Source organism: Propithecus coquereli, unplaced genomic scaffold (assembly GCF_000956105.1).
Source record: "Propithecus coquereli isolate 6110/MARCELLA unplaced genomic scaffold, Pcoq_1.0 Scaffold282, whole genome shotgun sequence".
NCBI classification, from domain to species: domain Eukaryota; kingdom Metazoa; phylum Chordata; class Mammalia; order Primates; family Indriidae; genus Propithecus; species Propithecus coquereli.
In genome coordinates, this window is record NW_012148419.1 from 2,317,599 (window position 1) to 2,342,820 (window position 25,222).

Below are 25,222 nucleotides of genomic sequence, written 5' to 3' on the forward strand. Positions count from 1 at the left end.
CATGAAAGACTAGAGGGAAACAAACAGCTAAATATAAAACCCGATTCCAAATGCTATATTTAGATAACATTTTCTGAAGCTTGTGGTTGTTGAGGGTAAGAGGTTTACCTGAGTATCTTTCTCAAGTTGTTTCTATGGACTTTATCAGCTTTAAAAAAAGAAAGAAAGAAAAAAGAAACAACAATTCAGCATTTCCCATTTTATTTTGTTTTTCTGGTAGCCAGTGGTCTCTGTCAAACTGCTTCTAGTTTTATTTATTTTTTTGATTTCAACGTATCACGGGGTACACATGTTTTGGTTATATGAATTGCTTTTGTACAGTTTGAGTTAAAGTTATAAGCGTGTCCATCACCCAGTTAGTGTGCATTGTACCCGTTAGGTGTGAATTCACCCATCCCCTCCTCCTGCCTCCCACCTGCTTGTTTTTTGTTGAATTTCACTTCTGTATGCGCACATGAATGTTGATCAATTAGTTTCAATTTAGTATTGAGTACATGTGGTGTTTTTCCATTCTTGCGATACTTCATTGATGGTCTCTAGTTCCATGCAGGTTGTTACAAAGGGTATTAGTTCACCAATTTTTTTTTTATGGCCGAATAATGCTCCATGGTACACATTTACCACATTTTATTAATCCACTCATGTATTGATGGGCACTTGGGTTGTTTCCAAAACTGTTTCTAGTTTTCATGGTAAGCCTGGTTAGAAGAGTTTTTTCCTGAAAGAAATACATTTAACTTAAAGTTCTCTGAAATAACACGAAATCATAGATCTGGGTAAAAAGTGGGTAATCCCAAATCTCCCACGGTGGTGGTGAAATGTCAAGGAGTCCTGCTTTTAGGGGCTGTTATGAAAAGCCAGTGCTATGATAAATGAGTAGTGCATGTAAACAGAAAATGCAAGGAATTCCTCTCCTCGTCAAAATATGAGCACTGGATTTAAGATTTTTTTTTTCAAAATAATGATTGAATAATTGTGAACAGCCTGAAATAAATGCTTTGTGAGGAAAAACATACTAGGTCAGGATATTCTTAAGTGATATAAGTCAGTTTTTAGTACTGAAAATGGAATGATTCTGTCAAACTTTCTATCCAATATGGAAGCTACAAATAACTACATTTACTTTAAATTCCATCAAGGCACTTTGCATGATTTGTTATTTTATTCTGGTAGTTGAATCAAGTGTTTAAAACATTTCGGGGGAAACAAGGCAGGGAATAGCCCATCCCACGGAAGCAATTAAGTTGATCAAGACAATGGATTGGAAGCCTACAGACCTTGAATGTCCCTTTGGCTTAAGAGTACTGCTTAGGGCTGTGGGATTGAGGAGCTGGGGTCTTCAGCCTGAGACCCTCTGAGAGATCTAGCACCATCCTTGATTTGGGGGATTCCCAGAGAAGATCAGGTTAGTTCATGGAGTCTGTGGTGGTATAAACTCTTGTGTCTACTCCTCCTGAATGGAGGAGATCCAAGCTTATGAAGCATTACATCACGCAAGTTAGGCTAAGTAATGCTGCAGTAACAAACTGTCCCCAGATCTCAGCAGCCCAAAATGACAAAGGTTTACTTCTCTTGTGCTATATGTTCATTGTGTGTCCACATCTGAGAGGTGGGCTCTGTTCATCAGAGTTACTCTGATCTGGAGTCTAGATAAATGGAGAACTAGCTGTCATTAATATGTCTAGTCACTGTGCCAGAGGGACAAGAGAGTTCTTAAAGGTCTTGCATTATCAATTAAATGCTTCATCTTCTGCTCACAAATAATTGGCTGTAACTGGGCACATGGTTCCACACAACTGTGAGAGGGGCAGAAAAGGTAATCTTATCTTGTGCCTGGAAGCAGTGAGAACTATTCAGCAAACAAGACTATCACAAGTGGCTTTAGATTTAACTGGACTTCGTAGAAGTTTCTTTCATTGGCTCCAGGAGCCATGGAACCATCACCTGGTATAGCCAAACTGGTGTCCCTGTGCTGTCTGCTTTCTAGGTGATTTTTCTTTCATTACATAATTTCCTAGTAGGGGGATTATACTATGGTGCTGAATGCTACATGGTGCATGTTTTAAATCTTTAACTCTCATGATGGATAATAGATTTTAAATAACTTTAGGGCTACTTCTTAGGAATTTCTGTGACATTTGAAAGGAAATCTAATTTTGTCACTTGTGATCGTGTATAAGACAATCAGAAGTCCAAAATTCCCCATTAAAGCACTCAAAATTATCTGAACTCTTGGGCTCTTTCTCATTTGGTAGGAGACAGCTTTTCATATTCTATCCTAGTTTTGAGGCATTTGAGCATTCTGCTTTGGAAAATGTCAGCAGATCAAGAACTGTGCTGAATCTGAAGACTCAGAGTACAATTGAGTGCCTCAATTTGTTAGCCAAACCATCTCACAAAGTAGAAAAATTAAGGCAAAAATGAATAGGAGGAAAAGATGTGATAGATTAATATTTATCCTTTTGGCTTCTTGATTTTTAAAAACTGCTTTCCAGCTTTAATGACAACGTTTCTTCAACAAGGTAGATGGATAATGGTATAAGAAAAGATTAGGGTTGATTCCAATATTGATCTCTCATTTTTCCTCACAGAGGAGCTGGTGATAACACCAACCATTGTGGCTAAAGTAACAGTCTCTATTCTAGTCTAATACGGTCCATTTTATTTTTATAGCTTGGGGTCAGGTCTAAGAGATGCCCTCCTTGCTTTATGATCTTTATTGCTAAAATCTTAGTCTTTGCTTAAATATTTCAGGCAGTAGGATCGCTTGAGCCCAGAAGTTTGAGGTTGCTGTGAGCTAGGCTAACGCCACGACACTCACTCTAGCCGGGGAAACAGAGCGAGACTCTGTTTCAAAAAAAAAAAAAAAAAAAAATTTCTTAAAGTGCATTTTGAATACTGGGTTTTCATCCATTAATTTCTATGGAGCCTTTGCTCCCTTCCAATGTGAATTGCAAATTCTAACCGTGGATATGCAATGCTGCAGATCTCTGTTTTCCTGCCCCGAACTCTGTATTTCACCTCCTACCCAGTAGCTGCTTGCTCTTTGGAATTTATATTCCATGTTCTGGGGGATCAATGTTCTTTCCTGTGGTAATGGGTGGTAAGTATTTAGATGCCTTTTTCCTGGGAAGATTCACTTCCTACTTGGAATGGATGCTGAAATCTGTTTATTTGCATAGAGCCATAATACTTTTCCATTTGGTACTACGGGGCACCATTAATATCCCCTGGGAACAGTGGTTCCAGATGAAACTGTTTAAGTGTTTATTGACCATTATAGATTGTGTTACAAAAGCATTTTCAAATACATTATTCATTTTCATTTCTGCCTCTGCTAATTAATAGCTATACTACGCTGAAAGATTACCAAGATTTCTCTTCTCCAAAACTTGTAAAATCAGTCTCTCAGATTTAAAACAAAATTTTTAAACTTTGCTTGTGCTAAAAAACACACAGAAAGCAATGTGCATGAATGAATGCTTAATAAATTCATATTTTTGATGTTAGAGATGATTATATTGAAAAAAGCCCATCATGTATGAGCCAGTTTCCCATTTCGTACAGAGGTCTGCATTAATGAACACAAGCACTGCAGGCAGTCGAGGCTATCTATAATCACAGAAGCCACAGAATCATGGAAGGTGAGAATTGGGAAGGACAGAGATGTTTTTTTCAGATTTATAGACTTATGAAACCTTTTCTGTATGGAATATCTAATGTGGAAATCCAATACATAAACAGAGAAGAACGGACCTGTTGTGGCTGATGTGTGATGGTGGAAATGGGGGCCTAGAGACCATGTATTCTTCTCCGAATCTGCACCCTAAACTTTCATGGTGCACAATTTGAAAACCACTGATACTCAGTCCACTTTTCATAGACAGAAAATCTGAGCCCAGAGAAAGTGCGTGACCTCCCCAGGGCTGTGAAAGACCCAATACCATACCCAGGTCTTTTCATTGGCCTGCGTTTGCCCTTGTCCATTATACTACGGGCATGTCTCTTAGCAGTCAGAGTGTTTTGTGTAGAGAAGAAAGGAATGAATACTTTGTGTTGTTATTATACTGTTGCTACTCAAAGAAAAATGTGAAAAAATATCTTTTGAGATTATTAAATAAAGATTTTTTTACTGGGAAGTTATCTCAGTCATGAAAGAGAAGAAAGCTGTCTTTAGCAAAGTCCTTGCAAAAGCAAGGAGAGCGAGAGCTTTCTGTGCAATCAACCTTGACCTTCTTGCTCTCCCTGAAATCTTGGTTATGTTGTTCTTCTGATTGTGTGTGACCCAGTGTGAAATTGAATGGGAATTTGTTGAAACAAGTTGGTGGAAATTTCCTGCTCAGAAAGGGCTTATCTCAGTTCTCAAGGGAAAAAGGAAAACGAAAATGAAAAATATAAAGCAAAACAACCCCCACTCCCACTGTCACCATATCCAAAACATGAAAACCGAGGCTGTTAATGCATTTTAACAACTGCCAGTCTAAAGAAAATTATATGTATTCTGATTTACACACAAATCAATAGTTGTCTGCTGTGATTGAACTATGCACTAGAGAACTGTACCATAATTATATTCATGCCAGGCATCAAGGACAAATCTCCTGGGTTTTGAGTAGGTGTGAGACAGGAAAAATTACCAGCCTAGCCATAGAAGATCAAAAAAAAAAGGGCCCACAAAGCATTTCTTTCAGAACAGTGGCTTTAATTACATAGTCTTCATCTAACAAATAACAGTTCTCATATCCTTGCTGAAATCATTGCATTTAAAAAACATGCATCTAGGGGGAAATGATGATAGAAAACAGTTTTATTCACATCTCTGTGGATTCTTAGTTCTACCTCTTCCTAATGGGATTAGATTTTTTTTCTGCTTCTTAAAATTAATAAACAATGGGCACTAGATTTTAAATTTTCATCTTTTCCCCTTTCTTCTGTTATGATAACTTAAAGAAGAACAATAAAGCCTGTGATTCTGAAATTGCTAAATCATACCCCTACCCTGAAGTGGTAAATTTCACATTGCAGTTTCCCAGGGAAGTTTTGAAGCCACTGATTTGTGATTGGATTGGGATTTTTTTTTTTTCCCTCTGTCATAGGATACAAAAACAGCTTTGCCTTAATCCAGCAACTGGTGTAGTGCCTACTATGTGCCAGCTACTGTGATTGATTCTAGGAATACATCGATGGATGAGATATACTCAAGCTTTTGAGAGGCTCCCAACCTACTAAATGATTTGGGCAATAATTAACCCCTACGTCTTAATTCAGATTGTGTTTCTTACCCTTAAATAGGTTTTCTCCTCCCTCCTCCTTTGGCAGACTCAGAGTTCTCTTTTCCTCCCCTGCTGTGGCTGGAATTTCTCTGCCATTCTTGCTGTTCCCAGCCCCTGCCATCTCAGACTCCAAGGACACTAGGGAGATCCTGGGAAGGGAGTGAACTTCACATGGGGTAGAGGGTGGGTTCCCCACTTGCTCTCCCCAGTAAGCTGAGAGTTGGAACATGCTCCCACAGATGTTGAGTTTTAGGATGTGAGTACCAAGTATATTATGACTTAGCTTTCTGAGCTGTGCAAGAAGACCACGAGAGTATTTTCTATGAGGAAGAAATTTAACAAGATTACAGTAGGCAGTTTGGTTATATTGATTTATTCTTCCACAGTTGAGTTTAGTTTTCACCATGATATAAAGCAAAGGCCGAGTCCCAGCTGAATGTGATTAGAAGCTGTTTTGTTTGTCCCACAGAGTGTGGTGGTGGTGGTTTTTAAAAATTTGAGTAAGAGGCCAACTTTCTACATTTGAGGGATTTCACACGAAATCTGAAGTCTGGCTTTTCTTGAAAAATCAGAAGATCTGGTAACCCCCACAACAAATATCAGCTGGTAGCAGTTGCCTGATGTAAGGACTATGCTCTTTTTATTTTTCTGTCTTTGTTGATTTGTGTAACCTGCATAGCACTATGCGTGAGTGAAGGCTTAATAAATTCATATTTTTTATGGTGGAGGTGATTATACTGAAAAAACCCATCATGCATGGACCAGTTTTTCATTTTGTATGGTGGTCTGCATTAATGAACACATGCACTACAGGAAATTGAGGCTATCTGTAATCACAGAGAGAAGCCACAGAATCATGGAAGGTGAGAATTAGAAAGAACAAAGATACTCTTTGTAGGCTGGGGTTGGGTTCCATTCTAGTCAATAATCAATGGGGAAGTTGGTTCCAGGAGCAACTTAATCTCCTCTGAGAAGTTTTCGCTGTCCCAGGGTATGTGTGGTTCTGATTAGGTGCTCATATTTCTGCCTAAAGCAGCTGTGGTTTCATCTGGCCAACGTAGAACACCTGAGCCATCTAGAGGGAGCACACGTGAGCCAAAGCACCACCCATCTTCCCACTCAGCTCCCTGTTGCCACAGCTGCTCTTCTATATTCATGGTCTGAAATATCCACTAGGAAAAAAATACTGTGTTTGGTATAATGGGAGTTTAACAGCAGAAGACGTTGTTCCTGGTGTTATGCTGAAGGAAGCTGGAAGCTCTTTCGTATTTTTTTGAGAACTAATCTTTGTCGAGCCCCTCCTTTGTGCCAGACCCTGAAGATAGAGTAGTGAATAAAAGGGATAAAAATATCTGCCCTCCTGCATTTTACATCGAAGAGAAGAAGACAGATGACAAACAGCATTATGTCAGATTATAATAAGTATATAGGGGGATTATGTATAGTGCTGAGGGGGGTGGAGGAATAAGGAAGGATGGTGAAAGGACATATTAGTAGTGAGGAGTTGCAATTTTTAGTAAAGTTGCCCGGGAAGGCCACACTCAGAAAGGGACGTTTGAGGAAGACTGGAAGAAAGTGAGGGGACCTGCCATGCAGATATATGGGGGAAGAGAATGCAGAGAGTATTCAAAGTACAAAACCCCAAAGAAGAGCAGGTCTGGTGGTTGGAGGCTAGAGAGTTCATGAGAGTCCTTGTCATCATTGCCTGGATTTTGGCTTTTGCTCTGAGTAGGTGGGGCAGTCATGGTGGTGGGGGGTGGGCAGTGATAAGCAGAGAAAGACATCTAACTTAAGCTCCTCAGTGAGGTCACTGTGGCTGCTGTGCTGAGAACAGACTGAAGAAACAAGAGTGGGAGAAGGGAAACCAGTCATCATGGTGTTGCAATGATCCAGGGGATGGATGACAGTGAGTAGAACCAGGGTGGGGGCATATTTGGACTATATTTCAAAAGTGGAACTGACAAGCTTTCTTGTTGGATTGAATGTGAAGTGTGAGAAGAAAGAAGGCAAAGATGACCCCAGGGTTTTGACCCAAACAGTTAAAAGAATGAACTTGCCATTAACTGAGTTGGGGAAGACTCTAGGAGAAATGGGTTGGAGAGGGATGAATATCAGTTGTTTTTCCAGATATGTTAAATCTGAGATGCTTATGAGGCATGCAACTGGATGTTGAGAAGGCGGTAAATCATGGCTGCTTCAATTAAGGCACAACTTCAAGTCTTTGCCTATGCAAATGTGCTATAGAAATTCTAAATAATAATTAAATGTAAGCTTATTCCCATGCAATTAAGGAAAAATGTGGTTAAAAAAAGAAGAAAGATCTTTTCAACATTCAGAAAACTTGAAAGGAGGCCAATGTTAATAACTTTCAATTTAACATTAGATTCTTCTATTATTAATGCAAATTTAAAAAATCATCATAAAAACTAAATAGTCATTAGAAATCACCTTGGGCTGAGAGCTGGGAGAATAATTTTTTACTTCAATAGACTTTAAATAAATATTTAATGCTGATAATAGAGACATATAGAAAGTCAGTGGGAAATTTGCATGACTCACGAAGTAGGCATGGAGGGCTTTTTAATCAAATTGAAACCTTTTATAAGAGAAGTTCTTTCAATTTTCCTATGACTTTTTTTTTTTTTGAAGTCAGAGGGTTTCCTAGAAATAATCTCATTAGGCTGTACTGAAACTAGCCAGGACACATAATATTATTTCTAATTTACAGATCTGGTTGGGGAGGAAGAGAGGTTTCACAATAGAGTTGCTATGTTCCTGGTGACTCAATGGCTAAACAAGGTTCAGGGACTGTATTTTTCATTTGAGATAAGTAATTTTCCAGCTTAACTAAAATTTTTTCTTTCTTTTCTATTCTATAATAAACAAACAAACAAAATCCTTGTTTTACTACCTTTAATGTCTCCTATCGTTTTAACTCCAAAGGATCATATGCAAAAAGTTTTCACATTAAAGGAAAGAGTTGAACTCTGCTTAAGTAGAACTAGTTTTCAGTCCCTCAGTTTCAAGACGTGGACAGATTTGTACAGTCTCCCCTCAAGATGTGTGTGAAAGACAGTTCTTTCCTTCAAAGATTAAAAGAGCTAAAGCGAATCCATTCCTATTGTCAAATTATAGCAAGGATATGACATAATATCAACTGTGGCCAGAGATGACATTTGTATGTACCCAACTTCAGTGTTCCCTTTGGAGGTTATGTATATCCAAATGCAAGAGATTCAGTAAACAAACATTTGTTGAGCACCTGCTAAACAGATAATTCCAATCAGTGAGGCAATAGGGTTTGATAGAGGTAAGCCAAGTGTGTCCTAAAAATATATCAGGATTCTTTGGTTGTGTGGTAGAGAATGTGGCTACAAATAACCCTTGTGTCACATCCTTCTACTTTCATCACCCCAGACACAAGAAACTTTCCTTGTTAGCTCCAATTAGAACAATCCAGGACAAGGCAAGGCAAGGACTCTTATTGGTTATGCTTGTGTCACATACCCACTCCTCGGACCAATTGCTATCATCAGGACCATGGGTTTCTATGATTTGTTGGATCTATGTAACATGGCTGGAGGGCAGAAGACTGTGATTGAAGACACTGCAGACTCACACAGTGGGTAGTGGGAGAAGAGCCATTTCTCAGAGGGAAGAGGGGTGAGGCCATTAAGGACAGGGAGTCTGAGAAAGATCCAGCAATAGATGTTTGCTAATATGTGACCATAGGCAGTGCACCTAAGAGGAGGAGTCAGGTGTCAAGGATGTTTTCCCTGAGGAGGTATTACCCAGCCCGAGTAGTTTTAAAAATGTGAGCTAAGTATTGAAGAAAGAGCAGGCATTCTCCAGGTGTTTATGTGTGTTTATATGCAGACACAGGAGAGGTTAGGGTGGTCCAGGTAGAGGGAGCAGCATGGATAAAGGTACAAAGGTGAAAAAAGAAAGTGACCTAATCAGGGAACTAAGGAGTTTGATATGGCTGGAGCAGATGGTAAGATGATCAGGTAACAAGAAATGGAGAGCCATGGATACCTTGGGATGGGAAATCACCTATTGAATTTAAATTAGCTAGTATTTATCAACTACTTCTCAGTGTCAGTGCTATTGTATACATTTCACATGTATTAGCTCATTTTATCCTCACACCAACCTTAGGAGGTAAGCAAAGGTGACACAACAGTATTTATCAACTGGTGTGGCATGGTTATGCTTGGCACCGCGGCCATCCAATCAGGATAGATCCAAGCTGTGAAGTGCCACTACTCCTTACTGTGTGTGTTCTTAAGTGCCAGGCCTGGGATGTGGGTGCTCTCATTATCCTCATTTTGCAGATGAGAAAGCTAAAGCACATGCTTGTTAACTTGCCCAAACATGCATGGTATAATGGAGGAACCAGGCTTCAAACCAAAGGGGTCTACAAGGGATGCATATCACATTATTCTTTAGAAAAAGAACACGAGAGAATGGAAATCTCATGAAGACAGGGACTGTCTCTCTGTTTCTCCTTATATCCCAGCATTGTTCCTAACACATGGTAGGTACTAAAAAAATATTTATTGAATGAAACGAGCAGAAAGCTTATTGCAGGTATGAGAAGGGCAAATAAGGCAGAGGCATTAACTCAGAAGAGAAAACAATAAAGGCTTGAAGTAAGGAAACTATATTAAAGGCATACCAATTGAAAGATATTAAAGAGCTATTAATATGCAGAATTTAGTGTCTGGATGTGGGAGTGAGTCCCAGGTTTCTATTTTGAACAGCTAGGTGGGTATTGGTGTCATTCACTGAGATAATAAATACAGGGAGAAGAATAGGTTGTTGATGGCTAAGGTGAAGGTGTATGAGAGCTCCTTTTACACGTGTGAAGTTTGGAGTGTCTTTTGCTGCCTAGGAGGCAACTGCATCTGGAATTCAGAAAGAGATCAGCACTGGTGATGTAGATCAGTGAGTAGTCAGGATACAGGTGGAGGTTAAAGGCTTGGTGGTGGATGAGATCATCCAAAAAGAGTATACAGATGACCCTTGAACAACATGAGTTTGAACTGCATGGGTCCACTTATAAGTGGATTTTTTGCAACCAAATGCAGATTGAAAATACAGTATTTGAGGGATGTGAATCTCATGTGTAGGAAGACTCTAATTTTCATATATGTGGATTCCTCTGGGGTGATTTTCGGACTTGAGTATGTGCAGATTTTGGTACATGTAGGGGGTGGGTGTGGGTTCTGGAACCAATCCCCTATGTATATATCAAGGGACAACTGAAGAAGAGGCTGGAGGATGGACCCCTGGGCCTGGTGAGAGAAGAAACAGCCCAAGCAGGGAAAGAGAATGAATGGCTAGAGACAGAGGAGGAGAAACCAGAGAGAGTGTTATCAGTGAAGCCAAAATTTGTATGGGCATCAGGATGTGTGGTTTTCTGATTTTTTCCAACAGCCCTGAACAGCCTGGCTCTTGATGTGGAAAAGGTAGGCAAGCAGTGGGATTGATCCAGAATTTGGGCTTTGCTGGGCAAAAATGGCTGACTATAGGCAAGGAAGTTGAGGACAGTGACAAGAGATACTGAGTGTTGGACTGGAAGCCTAGGAAGTGAATGTAAGAGGAGCTTAATTAGGAGAAGCGAGTCAAGGATGGGAGGTCTCAATGAGTCAAAGAGAGGGTGTGGTGGGTGTAGAGGACTCTGGAGCTGAAGAGATAGGAAGTTGTAGTCAGAATGAGGTGCTGAATTTCAGCTCCCGGTGATAACAAGGTCCAGGGATGTGGTTCTAGGTCATAGGTGTGAGAGGCTGAAATGCAAGGGAAATATTTTAGTCAAGGTTCTCCAGAGAAAAGAACGAACAGGGTGTGTGTGTGTATCTATCTATCTATCTGTCTATTTATACACAGAGAGAGAGAGAGAGAGAGAGAGAGACAGAGAGAGGGGTAAGAGAGAGAAAGAGATATTATAAGTGTTAGGAAAAACTCAAACTGTTTTTCCTCTGCTCTCAAACCACAACGATCAACACAGAAGACTTCCGTGAGCAAATTGGGGTGTGGGGGTTCACCCTACCACCAAGAGAGCAAACAATTCTGTAGCAGACACCAGTTGGGTGTCCTCCAATTCAATTCTGGTGTTATCTACCTAGAGATAGTGTTGCATCCTGCAGGTTGAGGGCTCAGTCCTCAAAACTTCTCCCTTGCTTCATACGCTAGTTGCAAGTCTGGGCCTCTGGAACTTCTGACTGACCAGCTTCAAATTGGAGTTCCCATGATTCCCTCTTTGGGTTCAGTTAATTTGCTACAGTGGCTCATGGGATTTAGGGAAGCACATCTACTGGTTTATTACAAAGGATTTTACAAAGGGTATAGATGAAGAGATGTAGAGGATGAGGTATGGAGAGAGGGGCATGGAGCTCCCATGCCCTCCCTGGTACACCACTTTCCAGGATCCTCCATGTGCTCAGCTATCAGGAAGCTCCCCAAACCCTGTCCTTTTGGGCCTTTTATGGAGACTTCATTGGATAGACATACTTGAAGCACGGACAACTGTGTTGAAATGTGATTGGACAAAAAAGGTATTATCTAAACCCAGCAAGGCCTGTCTGTCCAGATTTTTCTTGGCTTCTTTGCACAGCATTCCTTCTTCCAGGGTATGGGGAGGATGTCCTTTGGAATGAGGGTCTTATGACCTACAATCAGATTAGAGTCCTGCCTTGGGCAGGTCAAGGGAGGGCGGAAGAAGGTTGGAAAGAGGGAAAGAGATTCTCTTTACTGTGACAAGGGCTATGAAAGTTAGGATCCAGGAATTGTGGACAAACACACACATGCATTTATACATATATAAAATAATATCACAATAAGGAATTAACTCATGCATTTATGGAGGTGGGAAAGTCCTAAGATCTACAGGATGAGTCAGCAAGCCAGAGACCCAGGAGAGCTGATGATGTAGTTGTAGTCTGAAGGCCAGCAGGTTTGAGCCCAGGAAGAGCCAATGTTTCAGTGTGAGTCCAAAGGCAGGAGAATTCTCTCTTACTAGGAGGAGGGTTAGCCCTTTTGTTCTATTCAGGCCTTCAATGGATTGGATGAGGCCCACCTACATTGGAAGGGCATTCTTCTTTACTCGGTCTACCAATTTGAATGTTAAGCTCATCTAAAAACACCCTCACAGAAACACCCAGAATAATGTCTGACCAAATATCTGGGGACTCTATGACCCAGTCAAGTTAACACATAAAATTAACTATCACTGGAAGTGACTTGTTTATTCCAGGTCTGCTGTACCTGCTCTGGTCTTCCTCTCCTTGACCTTCTAGGTCCAAGTTCCCACTTTAGCTCTTGCCTTTGGCCATGGACTATAGAAACCCAGTCTGCTCATTAGAATTGTGATGGGAAGTTTCTGTGCATGTTCAAGTTGAGACCTGGGTTTGAGTTGTGACCCAGCTCTACAAAGAATGCTTATTGGGAGGGGCCTGCTATGAATAGGGGAATCTAGAAATATTGCTACTAGTAATTGTTTCATCTGTGCCCAGTACACAATTCCTACAGGGAAAACCCGGGTTACACTGGTTCCTCAGAGCATTTGAGAACCAAGGAAAAGATTGCAGGTATGTTATTTTGTGCCGTCCCTTAGGTAAACTTGATGGAACAGATAAGAGATGCTATCAGCTACATCTAGGTGCAAACTGAATTGCCCTCACTGCAGGATGAGGACTGTTGGAACACATTTCACCTGCTGGGTGCTACCCAGAGAATAGATTATGATTAGGCCTCTTGTTTCCATGAGCAGAGAAGTGTTAATGGAAATAATGAAGATTCTAATAAGCTGGAGGTTTTGGGGTAGTGGGTGAATCATGAGTAAAACGTCTGCTTTTATTTGGTGACTCTTATTGACTCAAAATGTAACCAGATTAGTAAGTAAGCTATCTCTTTTCAGGAGTTAATAAAGTATTAAAAGGGCTACATTTTCTGAGCCTCCAAAAACTGGTTTTATAGAAATGCCTCTTAATAGAAAGTTTAAAAAACTGGACAACTTCTCTGGGAATAGGTCTTGGGGAGAGATAGATAGTATAATCATTCTGGACCCTCTTTATTTTTTTCTTGTTCTGGGTTCAGACTGGTTGTATTCCATACCATACCCACCACTATGATTGTCTCTTCCCTTGTCTGAACTGCACAGAACTGGAAGTCCTACATGTGTACCAGACTCCTTTAATTCCAAAAGAACTTTCCAAGGTGTTCGTTTATTTTTCTCTGCTTCTAGACTTAGATATTATATTATTGGTTTGGATTTTTACCTTTTCATCTCTCTGGGATTGAATCATGGCTCCTCTTTTACATAATGTGTATTCTTGGGAAAGTTATTTAACTTCTCTGAATGTCAGCTTCCTTATTTATAAAATGGAGATAATAATAGAATCTATCTCTTGGATTATTGTGGAGATTTAATGAGATATATTCTGTATTAGATTCTCCAGAGAAAACCAGTAGAATATATTAATATAGACATAAGATGGAATCTATTATGGGAACTGGATCATGGGATTACAGAGGCTGAGAAAGCCTGTGATATGTTATATGCAAGCTAGAGAAACAGAGAAGCCGGTATAGTGCAGTTTAGTCTGAGTCCAAGGGCGTGAGAACCAGGGAAGCAGATGGTGTAATTCTCAGTCTGTGGCTAAAGGCCTGAGAACCTAGAGTTCTGATGTCCTAGGGCAGGAGAAGATGGATGTGTTAGTCTGTTTTGTGTTGCTATGCAGGGATACCTGAGACTGGGTAATTTATAAAGAAAAGAGGATTATTTGGCTCACAGTTCTGCAGACTGTACAAGCATGGCACCAGCATCTGCTTCTGGTGAGGGCTTCAGGGAGCTTGCAATCAAGGGGAAGGCAAAGGGGGAGCAGGTGTGTCACATGGTGAGAGAAGTAGCAAGACAGAGGGAGAAGGTGAAGCTGGGGTCTTTTAAACAACTTGTTCTCATGTGAAATAATAAAGTGAGAACTCACTCATTATTGCAGGGAGGGCACCAAGACACTCATGAGGGATCTGTCCCCATGACCCAAACACCTCCCATCAGGCCCTACCTCCAACATTAGGGATCAGATTTCAACATGACGCTTGGAGGAACCAAACATTCAAACCATATTAATGGATATTCCAGTCTCAAAAGAGAGAGTGAATTTGCCTCTCCTCTGCCTTTTTATTCTATCTGGCCCCTCAATGGGTTGGATGATTCCTGCTCATATTGGTGGGGGTGTATCTTCTTTACTCAGTCTACTAATTAATATGCTTGTTTCAGAAACACCCTCACAGCCACACCTGGAAATAATGTTTTGCCAGCTCTCTGGGTATGCCAACCCAGTCAAGCTGACACCTAAAATTAACCATCACGTATTCCATATAGTTAGTGCAATGCTTGGTAAACAGCAAATGCTCAATAGATGTTAGCTCTAATTTTTATTTTGTTATTCAGCACCTCAGATTCTTTCAGGACATCTTTATAGGTCTATGACTGATCTACATTTATTGGCTCACAAACAATAGAGTGTTTGCCTAACTGCGAATCATGTTTTATTTTCTATAGGAGACTGTTTTATATTTGAAAGTAGAAACAAGAAAAATCTTGCCTGAGAAACTTGACTTCACTTTTTTGGATGTATTTAAGGGGGATAAGGTGACGGAAGGAATATTTGGGTTGTAAATCTCAATTCCCAAACCCCATTTTTCAGCTTTAAACGTCACAGGAAATCCGTGGTTACGTTTCTGACACTGATGACCTTTTTGGTCCTGACTCATCTCAGATGATGCCATAAGGAAACCATGACTCTGGCCAGTGGACATATATTTGTTTCTTGGATTTAACAGTGTATGAGTTGGGATTCTCTGAGCACTAATCTTCCTAATGAGGACAATTCCTGATTGCAAATTATTTAGTCTATATACAAATTGGGAACTTGGGAATGTTTAGATACTTAGCTGTTTCACAAGCCAGACTATTCACGTTCAGAGAATGTCTGCTGAATCCTCTGGTTTGGTTCAGATTATATACAAGCTTAAGCAACTCTTTTGTGGAAGATATTGAACAACAAGGCAGTGAATCACGTAGCGTGGTCAACTCTGCCTTTCGCCATTCGTCAAACATTTGCTACACAACTACTACAGTGTGCTAGCCAGTGGGTTCAGTACTGGGGACACACAGAAATGAATGTGATATCATGTCTGTTCTCTAAGGGCTCAACGGCAGGTAGTACCTTTGCAGGACATATTTTGTGGTAAAAGCAGGAAACAGCTACTCACGCACCCATCCATATATCCTTCCATTCAACAAATATTTATAAAACCTTTATGTGAGTCAGGCACCAAGTCAGATACAGGTGATTCAGCAATGGACAACACAAATGCTCCCTGTCCTTGTAGACCTATTACAACTCACGGTACAGATACACAGTTAAACACAGATTTATAGTACCTCGTGATAAACACAAGATAAGGGAACCATTTATAGTGCATTGTGATATATGAAATATAGTAATAAAGGCTAAATACTTAATTCAGAAGTGATTCCCCCACCCCCCACCTGGAAAGACCTGAAGCTCTGAGCAGAACACAGTTGCATTCAAAATGGGTCATATAACACAACTATACCTTCAGAAGTTTCTTTGGTTTTACGGATTTGTACAAAAGCAATTAGGAGAACAGATAGAAACAGCAATAGAAATATAGTTGATGACTTGAATGGAATGAAACCTGTATGTTAGTCACTGGAGTAATTGGAGTAATTGGAGACACAAAAAACTGAGAGTTCTTTACAATAAGCATATTAGCACTGACAATAGCAAACAGCCTAAAAAGACCTACACGGATGAAAATGATAAAAGAAGATGCAGATTTGGACTCATATGAGAAGTTTCTCTTTCAACTGCTCCTGGCTAAGGATTTTACCAGTGTCCTAGAGAGGAGGGCATTTACACCTGCAATTATTCATATTTTATTATACATGTAATATTTCTACTTACGATAACTTTAAGTAAGGTATATGTATTCAATTTGTTTCATCAGAGGGGGTTGTATTTCCTTAAACATTTTCCTCATTTTCCCTGAGCAAAAAACCTCATTTTTTCCTACTGTTGGGAAGTACCTGAATCAAATGGAACCAACCAACACTACTGTCCTAGTACCCTAAGCAGGTAGCTGGGGTAGAAAGCCCTCACTCATTTTTGGTATGAGGCCCTAAATACTGATAGTGTCTACAAATTCAAGTTTCCAAGTCTACTGTGTATCATAAACATCCAAGGAGTTTTAACAAATAGAGATAAGCAGTTCCCCTGGGAGATTCTGATATGGTAGGTCTGGGGGAAATAGCTGGGAATATATTTTTAAAAGAGGATTCTGATGTATCTAGTCTGCAAACATTGCTGTTTCAGAACCTCTGTACTAGGTCAGTGGTATGATTTCTTATTTATTCCCTCTTTTAGGTGAGTCAGTCATATCAAAACTGAAAAATAGAACTTATATCAATGACAATTTAAAATTCTCATTCCTTTCTTTTGTCTCAGTCTGTTTTCTTTCATCTCTTCTATGTTTTTCACAGAATCCTAAAATTTGTGGATACATTATGATCACATTGTCCAAACCCTGTTTTAAGATAAGAGAGGATAAATAAACCATTTCAAGAAATAATTTGCTTATGTAGCCCAGTACATTTTCCTGGAAGAGTCTGCGTGTCAGGTCACAATTCACAAGTAGAACTGCTTTACAATGAACCGCCTGGCTGTAGAAGATGTAGGCCATGGCCGTTGGCAATCTGCCGAGGTCAACATCTTGTCCAGCTGGCTTTTCTCAGCCCTGCCTTCTCGCCTTTGGTATGCTCTTTCGGTGTGTTACGCCCTGTCCCGTGACTCATGACTCAGCTTTTGTGACCTGGCAGCCTTCTCACTGTAGTTCCTGGGCCTGGCATTTTGGTTACGGCTTTCCTTCTAGAGCAGGGCATCCATCTGGGCCAGCTTGGATGTAGCCTGGGTGCCTCCGTGTTCCTTTCCTGGCTTCCTCAAACTTTGGCTCCCTCTCTAGGCAAATGGCTTTTGGAGTCACAGTACCCAACAAACTCTTTTCCAGGGTTTGATCAAATAATTACTTCTTCATGTTCAGCTGAGATCCCATTTGTCAAAATGTAAACCGTTATCTCCTCCTCTGATCCTCTGAGCACCAAGATCCTCATAGGGACAATTTTCTCTTCCTTTAATCTGCTCTCTCATCTCTAAACTTTCACTCTGTTTTATTAAATGAATTAATAAGTATAAAGCACTTTGAACTATGTCTGACATAGAGTAAACATTCGTAGGTGGTATTATTAGTAGTATTTTCTTCACATCCTTTCAATAGTACTATGAAGAGAGGTGGATGTTGTTTCTCTGACAGGTAAGTGATTTCTCTGGTAAGGATGGTGTGAGGTTACTGTCGTGTTCCTCTTATTACATGGCAGTAATGCACTGACTTCCTCTTTCCTCCTTCACGTCCCCCCGACCTCAACCTCACACACCTCAGCTAAATTGCTGATTTGAATTTGTTTTCAATGACCATGATCCCATGTTCTTTTTCTCTTTTATTTGCCACAGATGAGTGCTTTTTCTTCTTGCTAAATTATGTCTGTTTTGGCAGTAATCTATTTTCCCTTTCTACTTTCTATAAAAGTTTCTTATTGTGCCATAATTTGTTTATGATAGAAAGTTATGATCGTGTAAACTCGTGTGTACATTTACATTGCCTGGAAGCATTGTTTGTTGTAAAGCAGATGTTTTTCATTTCATTCTCCCTAAGTCTTTTTTCAATCAGGGGTAGAATTTTCCTCTGAGACTCATTACATAAATAAAGTGTGATGAACGAGTTTACTTTGAAATAATTTTTTGTGATGTGATGTGCAACAGCCTCTGTTAGGTATGAAGACAAAGCAATGGCTGTAATTTTGGCAACAGTCAAGGTAGAGATCAGAGGTTAGTCTGTTAATTGATAAAGTCTGCCAAAGCTGGGAATTTAAAAAAAGAACATATATATACTTTAAACCTTTTAACTTAAAATGCATGGATAATCTTTCAGTAAGGACCGACTTTTGCTTGCTCTGAGTTCATTGTTTGGAGTTCCATGTCCTCATTCTTACATAAACCACCCTCGTCATGCATCATTTACGGCATCTAGTTTTAATTTCTTTAAAGTGGAGCAAGATCTTAAAAACACTTGTGAAGTAAACTGAGCGTAGTGTCTGTCTAGACTGCAGTTTTATAATATATTTTTCTCCCAATCATTTGTAGTTGCCTTACCCACACGCACGGACAGCAATGTCTTTTCTTTTCTTTTTTTTAATTTCAGAATATTACGGGGATACACGTTTTGGTTACATAATTTGGTTTTGTACAGTTTGAGTCAAAGTTATAAGTGTGCCCTTCACCCAGTTAGTACTCATTGTACCTGTTAGGTGTGAATTTATCCATCCCCTTCTCCTCTTTCCCACCTACTTGATATACCTTGAGTTTTACTTCCCTATGTGGACATAAGTGTTGATCGATTAGTTTCAATTTAGTATTGAGTACATGTGGTGTTTATTTTTCTATTCTTGTGATACTTCACTTAGAGGAAAGGTCTCCAGTTTCATCCAGGTTTTTACAAAAGATACTAGATCACCATTTTTTTTTTATGGCTGATTAGTGCTCCATGGTATACATATACCACATTTTATTAATCCACTTGTATTGATGAGCATTTGAGTTATTTCCACATCTTTGCGATTGTGAATTGTGCTGCAACAGCAATTTTAAAGCAACTCACTTTTGAGGTTTTTGAGACATTTGACTAAATTTGCACAGAAAGAATCTTTTCTTTTGACATTTACGTTTCATCAGTTTGCATAAAATTTAATACAATTACGTAATTCTAATAAGAAATACAATGAGCATAAACAGGCCTAGGAATGAAAATGGGTGATTCTTGATAGCATACAATTCATCTGGGGGACACAGAAATGCAGAGGATATTGGAGAAGAATTTATTCTCAGCCACCAGTCAGTGGGTTTTAAAGAGGGACAAGAGTGTTAGATGTAAACACACATCCCAGTTTGTGTCTATTGTCCTGGCTTAGTTATTAAGATCACCCTTTTCACTCTCCAAGGGGTCCTGAATAATAAATTATATGATCGCCTAGTGCTGGTTAACCCAGTTAGTTTGCTTAAGTGCAGGTAAAAGTTGATGAGAGTTTTTATTGGATTTGTTTAAAGTTTCATCATAGCTGACTTGATAATGGCTATAAACTCTTGATGACTGGTTGCCGCTGAAATTGGAGCTGTCTAGAAGCTAGAGTTCTTGGTGAAGACTGGGGATGGGTCCAGAGCTACTGAGCAGCACAGCTGGCTGCTGCAGGCCTGTTATTGAGGCTTCTGGGTAATGCTGCTGCTTGGTAGAATCTCCCCTTAGGTAGGTATCAGATACAGGTAATGATCTCAGGGCATGAAGGCTGACATTCATTAACATGGAAATCACAAGTTCACTATCTCCCTGTGTGTGTATGCAGGTGTGTTTTAAGCACTGGTCATTGTGGTTAACTAAAAATGATATTAAAATAAACACCTCTTTCTTTACTCACTGGCAGTGTTTCCAGGGCTGGGTCTCCCTGATAACTTTGTCCATTGTCCCCATCTCTGCAGTCACCTTCCTACATTCTGCCTCTCTTAGTCCCTCCTTCTCTTGGCTCTCTTCTGATACTGCCTCTTCCTCATCTGATTCAGAATCCCTGGGAGGATTCTGGTCACTGGCGTGTCCTTTCCTGTGGAGAACCAACCCTGCTTCACTCGGCTGTGATGATTCACGAGGACTACTGACCACCCTCCCACATACACCATCTTTTTGCTTCATGCCGTCTATGTTGGTTTCTGTAGCTGAAGGACAACTCCAAACCATAGTCCCCAGAACAGACTAAGCCTGGAGTTGGCTCTTGACTCTGGCATCTGGAAGAGCTGACTCTCAGATCTATAATCTGTGTGGTCTCTGTAATTGCTGAGTTTGGGGTGAAGGCAGGAGGGTCAATGTGGAAACATTCACGGAGCCTGAAGACTGCTTCTGCATGAATGCTTTTTGGCACTCTGACTCTGTTTCAGATTAGACAGTTATTGAGTATTTGCTGTATACCCAGGTACTTTCATGAGTACTGTAACATTTAACCCTCACACCAGCCCTTTTGAGTTAATATTACACACAAACACACACACACACACACATACTCACAGGCAGACGAATATATAAAGGCCCAGACAGTGTAAAGAAACTTGCTCATGGTCACACAGACAGCAAATGTGGACCCAGGATTAGAGCCTGGTTCCTTTGACTCAATGTCCTCGGCTTCTCAGCAGACCTCTTCTGTAAAGGATTGTTCAGAAAGGGTTTCTGTTTACAGAATGTAAGTAAAGGGATTAGTGCTATGGTTTTCAGACTTTTAAAAAATCACAAAACCTATTATTTAACTGAAATCTTGTGAAGAAGCCAAAATATGAAACAGCTCAGTACAAAGCTGATTAAAGCAGGTGGAGGGTGTCTGCAATCATCTCCATCACTTCCCTACCTCCCATCCCTGCAGCTCCTGAAGGCCTGCTGAGGAACACAGTTCAACCACACTGAATTAGTGCAATCACACATATGCAGCCATTTAATTCAGATGGCTAGAAAAGGGCATGCAGTGAGAGATTACCACCCTGCCCCGTCAGTCAGCACTGGGTTCCTCTCCCTGGACACAGTAGAACTGTGCTTCCATGTTCGTTCCCCTGCTGCTGATTTCTTCTGTGAGTATAAGCAGATGCATATAGATACTCTTTTCTTGTAACTCTTTTTGGCGAACAAATTGATATAATTTGCATTTATGATCTTATTCACTTTCCCAAATATCCTTTGCAATCCCGAAGACCAAGACCACAATTTTGTTAGGGTGCTTTGAAAGGCAGTGACCGTGCAGGAGGCTGACAAAACAGCTATGTTTGCCTGAGACTGAAGAGTTTCCTGAAACCTACTAAAACTGTGACATCTCCAGGAAAATTGGGATGGTTGGTCACAAAGCTCTGAGGTCACAAGAATTAGGCTTTAAGGACCACTGACCAGGGTCCCACCAAAACCACTACTTCCTCGAGCTGGGCCGGTTGGTTCCTGGTCTTGGTGATCAGGTGAATTCTAGCTCATTTAAAGAGCCTACTTAACACTGTTCCTTTATTCCTGGCCCTGAACTTGATCTGGAAATCAATACCAAAGGTGGCCGTTTCAAAGAGATTAAAAAGCAATACCTTTCTGTTTTTAAAGCATAGTTAGAATATGAGCACTATCATTCTCTTTTTCTCCTATTCTTAAGATATTTTTAAGGTAAACTAATAAGTGAAGCTATTTTTAAAGTTACCTAATACATAAATGTTTTATTTTCTATGAATTTCATTTATCCTTCATCACTTGTCTGTATTGGGCATAAATATTTAATAAACGAGAGTTGGCTAAAGAAAAACAAAAAGCAAAACCCTCTTAGTCGCAAAGTTCAGTAAGCTGTATTATCTGGCAGTGTGATTAAATGGAAAAAAACAAAGGCTTTGGAGTTGCTTACAAACTGTAAGACATTGGAAGGTCCCTTAAACTCTCAGAATCCAAGCTTCTTCATGGGCTCAACAGAGATAATTACACCTGCCTAACAGGATTAGCATGAAATGTCAAAGTGGTTGGCACATTTTATTTGCTTGATAAATGTTAGTTTTCTTTTCTCCCTGGAATGGTCAGGTTCTATTTAATCAAAAAATTCTAATTAGTAGAAAATTAACAATACGTAAAGAATAAAGTATGTTTACCATTAAAAATGCACCAAACAGGCATGTGGGCATGAGGGAACTTTCTGGATGATGGAAACATTCTGTATTTTGATCTGAATGATGGTAACACAAGTGTTTGTATGTGTTAATATTCATCAGCCTGTATGCTTAAGAGTTGTATATTTTACTTTATGTAAATTATTCTTCATCTAAAAGAAGTACTCCAAACATAAAAGTCTTTTTTTTTATTGATTTATATGATTCTTTTAAGGATGGAGAAAGTTCATCCTCATAGAAATCTATTACTACTTTATTCTTAGTAGGGCAGAAACACTGTTAATTAGAATGTTTTAGTAATTAAAATGCTAGCTAAGCTTGATATTACAATTCATATGACATATATATTATATATCATGTATATAATATATATATATATATATAATGTTTACAGAGTGATGGTCTCTGCTGTGTTCTGTGTACAATGGGAAGAAATAAATGCTCACTCCATGTCTAAATCGGTTGCATTTTGGATTCTCCATGGAATATGAGGGCTGTTAAAGCTGGATAAAGTATCCAGCCATGTATTAATAGTATGAAAAATAGTATTAACAATGGCTGGATACTTTCCGGACAGCCCTCGTATATGGCAAAATTGTGTGTGTGTGTGTGTGTGTGTTTTCTCTCTTGTTGTTTGGCTTTCCAGGGAGCCTCAGCTAACCAAATTTTTGTGATAGCATATTTATTATCTAATATTTGAATTTGAGGAAGGGAGCCAAAGTCTGTTCTCCATGGTGTAATGGTCTTATAAATGATTCTACCAAATGGATTTGGAAAAAGGCTTTGGGCACTTGGCCTATACAAAACTCACTCATAGACCCCTGGTGATATCACTTAGCACAAAGAATTGGCTTAAAAAAGAGAAAAACACTGGGATTTTGAAACTAATTTTTACATGGTACCATTTATTGCAATCTCTTTCTCTCTTATTCTGGCATCCTGTGTTTAAGGAAATAATGTTATCATCTATTTCCAGAAATGGTTTAGATAACTTCTTGGAAACCCTTCCCACACATTTGTATTTTGGTATCTCTCCATTATTTCCCAGTCAGGCAGACTGACCACATGGACAGAGCCGGAGACTTCCAGGCTCTGGAATGTACCAGCCTCCTACTTTCACATGCCTGGGGCACACATAGAATCATCTGGAAAGGGCAGGGAGAAGTCACAATATGAAGGGGAACCTAATAGCTTTTGGCCCAACTGAAGGAAAACATCACCACCACCACTACCACCACTACGAAATACAACTCCTCCTCGTATTATGGGGAGAGGGGAAGATTCAAGGGAGCTGCCCAGGAACTTGAGACACAGTGTCCAAGTCCCTGGTTGATGGCGACAGGTGATCTCATAATGGTAGCTGGGCATCAAGCCCAGAGAGCAACCATTCCAACTGGAGCGTGAGGGTGGAAGCTGTGGGGAGATGGAGATAGCTCCAGGAAAATATGAAACTGATATGTTTCAGCCTACTGAGAGGAGATTATTCCTTATGATAGAGAGTTTGTAGGTGAATTAGTGATTACTAAAAAATTAAGCAAAGGAAAAAGAGATTATTAACTCTAAGAGAAAACAAAAGTTTATAAGAAAAGAAATACTGGAAACTACATGATACAGTAGTGAATAAATATTATATAATCATAATAATGTAATACTGAATTTTGACTTAACCCAAAAAATTACACCGGGAGGATGAGTAGAAAAGTGAGAGTTGTGTGCTTGTGTATGTATGTGTGTTGAATTATAAGAAAGCTATTTCCTCATTTTTAATAGTATGGAATCAATAGATAATATCTAAATTGAAAAATCCAGAACTAGGAGTATAAGCTTACTATTGTGAAATTTGGGGGTATTATAAGAAAGAGCTATGGGAATTGAAAGTAATTGCTGTCAGGAAATAGGGATAGAATGTAATTGTGATAATTTAAATTAAGTTAAAAATTAACCAAAATTTCCTAAAGTCATTTCAGCTAATTCAGTCATTAAAATTAAATCCTTTCCTGAAGAAATTTGAATAAGTAGAAAAGTAGTAGTTAGGCAGCCAACAGGTAATAATTTTCATTGAGAGTGGAAAACAGAGCCCGGGGTTCTTCTATTATTAATTAAAGCTGTTAGTGTGTAGGTTTCTCAAAAGGGACTCTGGACAGAATAAGAAGGTCTGGAAAGAGACTTGCCATATGTTCCTTTTCTTCCAGAGGCTATTGAAAATTTGAATCTGTGAAAAAGTACCTCACCAGCTTACAAATGTGGTCAAGGTGCAAAATAGTGGCTAAAACTCTTACTCTGTGGCTTTAATTCATCAGCTGCTTCCATTGAAATGTGGCCTCGCCTGCCCCATTATAGAGTTGTTGGTAGTGCGTTATAACTACTCCCATATATTTTCCTAAATTCCGGATTGTTGTAGTCCCCATCTCTGACTATGCCTTTGGGCCATGCAGAATCATTCTCTTCTATGATCTGCTATCACAGGGCTAGAAGGCTGGGAACTACATTACCCCTATTCCTTGCCAATAGTGTTTCCACTTAGATTCTGTTAATGGGAGGCACTTGTGAGAGATCTGGAGGCAGGAGAGGGACAGAGTGATCTATATTGTTCCTCCAGCAGTTGGGGGTAGATGTAAAGGCTGTATGGGATGTGAGGTTTTTGCGGCAACCTCCAGGTAATCCCCTGGAAATCATCTGTTGTGGTGTTGCAGGCAGCTATATAACCATGGGTGGTAATGACCTGTGATTCATGCAACTTTATTTTCTGAAAGTAGTGGCACGCTTGAGAGCTGGTGATGTTTTCCCTTAAACCTTAGATTCACAAAGACCTGAATTTGAATCCTGACTCTTCCTTATATTAGCTATGGAACCCTGAGCTAGGTTTTTTATTCTTGACTTAATTTTTTTCAACTTTACAATAAGGATAACACCACTTACCTCATAGGTTATGAGGAATAAATAAGATAATACATGTAAAAACTCTCAGTAGAAGACCTGTCCCCACAGCAAGCACGGAACAAATGGTAGCAATTGCTGTTATTATTTGTATCTCTGTTTGCCACCTGCTACTGTTGTTATTTATGCTACAGCTGTTGTGCAATCACTATGCAA